We start from the raw sequence: 5,000 nt of genomic DNA on the forward strand, positions 1-5,000 counted from the left end.
GAAGTTGAGGCAACATAACAGGCCCTCCCACTGACGGCGGGAGAACGTGTGAGAGAAGTACGCCCTCCTGACGTAGCGGAGTGTCCAAAGAGCGTTGTCGGGAGCCAGTGACAGGGAGGCGTTGATTGTGTCCCACTCGATCCCGAGCCAACAAAGCTTCTGCGTGGGAGTGAGGGCAGATTTGTCCCAGTTTACCTTGAACCCCATGTCTGTTAACACTCTCAGAGCCACCGAGATGCTGGTTGATGCATCCTCCTCGGTGGGCGAATGTATCAATCAGTCGTTTAGGTATATGAGTGTGGAGACGCTCGCTTCCGCCAAGCGTGCGCCTACCACTCTCACTAGTTTCGTAAAGACCCTCGGGGTAAGCGAGAGTCCGAAAGGGAGTCTGGTAAATTGATATGTCTCCCTCCCTACCTGGAACGCCAGGAAACGGCGATATCGGGGGTGGGTGGGGACATGCCAATATGCGTCCTGAAGGTCCAGGGACGCTAACCAAACTCCCTCCCGGAGCACTGACCGGACCTGAGCCACCGACACCATCTTGAATCGCAGGGGTTTCAAGGATTTGTTCAGTGCGCTCAGGTCCATAACTAGTCTCGTTTTATCTGGGCCTTTCTTTGGTACGGTAAAGAGACGGGGCAGGAAGACCCGACCTGTCGCTGGTTCCACTATTCCCTTTTCTATCATGTCTCTCACGTGGGGCAGCACTGAAGAGGACCCCTTGGATGACTCGGGAGGGCGGCGTAGTGGCGGAAGAGACACCCAAGGCCAGGTGAGCCCCTGGCGGACGACCCTGGTGGCCCATCCGTGCGCAGGCCATGCGTGGTGCCAGTCCAGGAGACACCCCACTTGGGGACCTTCAGAAGTTCTTGAACTTCTGCTGTTGCTGCTGCTGGTGCTGTCGCTGGTTGGTGGTCCTCTGGTGTTGGGAGGAGGTGACAGAAAACACGAGAATCAAAATAGTAGGGCAAGGTGGATTCCGATCCCCGGAGGGTGTAGTGAAGTCACATAATTCGATTGTAGAACGTATAACAACATACACGCGAGGCCGAGGTCGTTTCCGAGCGACTTCGTCCGCGGGTGCTAGTCAAAAGGCTTCGTCCTGGGTGAAGACGTTCCCTGAGCGTCTCCCGCCAGGACGGGCCTGGACCCTCGGTGTAAATTCACGTATCCAACTCACCCCAACTCTTCCCGTGGGAAGTCCTCGAAGCGTCGTGGCGAGCGTCCTCATCCATACAGTGCGCTACGGCAGTTCGTGACGTCTCATCACCCACAAGCTGACGTCACATATGTTTATGACTTAGTGACATCATGTGATTATACCGTGACATCACCGGATCTTATTATGACGTCACAGGGTCACATCGTGACGTCACAGGCCACATATTGACGTCATAGTATTACATCGTGACGTCACATGATGACATAATGACGTCATCTTATCACATCCTGATATCACTTTATCACATATTGACGTTACCTGATCACATAGTGAACTTATTACCACATCGTGAAATCATGTAACCATATCGTGACGTCACAGAAACATAAAGTGACGTCAAAGGACCCCATCGTGACGTCATATGTCTTCATTGTAATTTCACTGGACCATATAGTAACGTTACAGAATTAGTGATGTCACGTGGTCGCATCGCGATATCACAGGGTTACATCACGACGTCACAGGATCACATTATGACGTCACAGAATCACATCGTGACGTCAAAGGATCACATCACGACGTCACAGGATCACATCGTGATATAGCAAGGTGCCATTTCCGGGGTGCCTGGACAGCCTAGTAGGGGGGAGTCAAGGTCGCGACGTCAAATGTTCAGGTGATGAGAGGACCCCGTACTGAAGAGCGCTCCCACCAGGCGAGACCCCATCTTTGCTGAATAAAATCCCTCACCGCTACACAAGGGGGATGCAGGCAAGGTCATACCATGAGAAGGGGCGGAACTCGTAAGAGTCCGTCGTGGTAGGAGGATAAGGTAAAGAAGAACGGAGGTGGTCCTCCACCCCGTCCCCCAACCCGACGGTTGTCTGACTGGGGGGCTCCTCATGAAAGGGGCCTTCCAGTCCTATACCCGCCGCCGGCGCGGAGGGGCGTAGGGAAGGACCAGAAGGGAGTGTGGGAGAGGGGGCCAGAGCCGGAGGCTCATTAGAAGGCTGCTCTGGAGAGGGGGACGCTCTGGCCTGCGCGGCCTGAAAGGCCGGATGGCGTGAAAGGGCAGAGTCGACGGAAGGAGGGCAGCAACTTGGACAGGCAGTGTTCCCTCTCCCCTCGCTCCCTCCTTCGGCTCCTTGACTTTGTGGGACTTACGGTGAGGAGAAGGAGAGCGAGGTAGGGAGAACGAGCTGGAGGGAGATGATGTGGAGGGTGTGGTCGAGCTGCGCGTCCTAGGCCTCTTGGGTGAGATAGATCTCTTTCTCGAGCGGGACTTCCTGCTGGGTTCACGTGAGTGACCCCGGAAAGAAGACGAGTTCATGGACTTGCCTGACAAAGCAAGCCGTGAGGTGTTAGAGGACCATTGATGGTCGGAGGTATGGGGCTGCCGAGAGGCCTGTTGACCCTCAGGGGCGCCACCCTCCGCACCATCAGACTCGTTCCCCTGTCCTCTGAGAGGCCCGGGTTGATCACCTACGGACGGCTCGGAGACGCAGGACGGATTACGAGAGCGGATGAGGCCCAACTCCACGTCTAGTGCCTGACGAAGCAAGCCGTGAGGTGTTAGAGGATCATTGATGGTCGGAGGTATGGGGCTGCCGAGAGGCCTGTTGACCCTCGGGGGCGCCACCCTCTGCACCATCAGACTCGTCCACCTGTCCTCCGAGAGGCCCGGGTTGTTCACCTACGGACGGCTCGGAGACGCAGGAGGACGGATTGCGAGAGCGGATGAGGCCCAACTCCACGCCTAGCGTCGGATCCGCCCACACCAGGGAGGGGTCGCTGGGGGATTTCAATTTCCGAACTCTCTGCCATGCCCCCCGAAGGAGTTCAAGGGCAGCGAGCTTGGAGCGGGTTTCTGGAGGAGCAGCATGAATCTCCTCAACCCACACTTCACAGACCGAGCAGGCTAGAGGGTTAAAGCCAGCTTGCGAGAAATAAGGGGCATGGGGAGAACAATGGCTGTGGCCGTCTGAAGAGATCCTGACTGTGCAGCCGGATTCAACACACATGCGTTTGGTTTGAAAACAAAATAACGATGATAACCGCAGAAGGGGTAAAAGGGCCTGCCCCAACGGTACCTGGGCACAACACCGAAGAGAAATATCTGCAGAAGAACAGGGAGGGCTCCCTACGGGAACACAAGCAGGAAACAGACTCACCGGCATGAACAAAAGGCGGGCAGTGGGGGGAACCGTTGGTGTTCCGGTGGATAACACAGGCGTTGGTGGTGATGTTGTTCCGGGAATCGTAGCGATGCTCCCGGATCCGGGTCTTCATCGCTACGATTCCCGGAACAACATCACCACCAACGCCTGTGTTATACACCGGAACACCAACGACCACTTGATGGATTGGGATAACGCAGAACTTCTGTTTAGTGAACCAGACAGGGTGAGGAGAAAATGCCTCGAAGCGGCCGCCATTCAAAGCTTCAAAACCATTGAGCAGAACAGAGGCATGTTTAACATCGCCCCTCCTATCATCCATCTGTTACCCGCATTAAATAAATGTATGAAATGTCCCCCTTAGTCCACTTCAACAAACTGTCCGAAATGTCCTCCTTTGTCTCCACCAAGTCCCACACGTCCCCCTCCTCCCCCCCTCCCCTCCACCTCCCACCCAACCCATCCGATAACCTCTCCCAGTTCCTTCCCTGTTGGCTTATATGTGCTCAGAGTGTGTGTCATGTCTGTACTTGAAAAAGCTGTAACAAGCGAAACGTAGTACCAATAAAGGTTTCGATCTCACAAGGTGTTTATTCTCACACACACACACACACACACACACACACATATATATATATATATATCCGATAATTTTCTGACAGTCGCATGCAGGATTCGAACCTACTGCTATCGGTCTCCCGTAAGATCACCTTCACAGAGCCTTAGACCACTACACCAACAGAGACTTAAAAGCCTTGAAACCTGGAATCGAACTGATTCCCGAGCATAGGAAAGATCACTAATCTGCGACTCCAATTCTTTATATTCTTTTTGGTACTGGGTATCCATAGTGCTGCTGCGTACTAGAGTTTTAGTCTTATTGGTGTAGTATTTTTTTTTTTATCACTTCCTCGTCCAAATAGGCAAATGCCACTTTTATTGACCTCAATGAATTATAGGTTTCTCCGACTATCTTATTAATATGCTTATCCGATGTCATATCTTTGCTGATCATCACACCAAGGTCTTTTTCCGAGTTTATTTTTTTGACCTCTTCTTCACCAATTTTATAATCTCTCGGTATTCTGTTTTTACTTTTTCCAAATTCCATTATACTATATCTCTTGATATTGAATTTCACTTTCTATTTTTGAGTCTTTTGCGTTGTCTGCAAAGAAATTCATATAACACTATACTCTTTCGTCCATGTCATTTATGTATATAGCAATCATGATCGGGGCCAGTACTGATCCCTGCGGGACACCACTTATCATTTCTTCCCAATTTGAGAATTTGTCTCTACTTCTCTCATTTTTCTCCCAGTCAGGAAGTCTTTCATCTATTCCAATAATTTTCCTCTGATGCCACATATTGATTCTATCTTCCTTATTAGTTTATTGTGTGGTACCTTATCAAATGCCATTTTTGTGTGTGTGTGTGTGTGTGTGTGTGTGTGTGTGTGTGTGTGTGTGTGTGTGTGTGTGTGTGTGTGTGTGTGTGTGTGTGTGTGTGTGTGTGTGTGTGTGTGTGTGTGTGTGTGTGTGTGTGTGTGTGTGTGTGTGTGTGTGTGTGTGTGTGTCTGTGTGTGTGTGTTTGTATTAGTGTATAAGTATTTTCACCAGGGTATGTTTGTGTGTATAATTGTGTGTGTGTGGTTG

This window comes from Oratosquilla oratoria, chromosome 9, assembly GCF_046742065.1.
Source record: "Oratosquilla oratoria isolate Oo_2021 chromosome 9, ASM4674206v1, whole genome shotgun sequence".
Lineage (NCBI taxonomy): Eukaryota > Metazoa > Arthropoda > Malacostraca > Stomatopoda > Squillidae > Oratosquilla > Oratosquilla oratoria.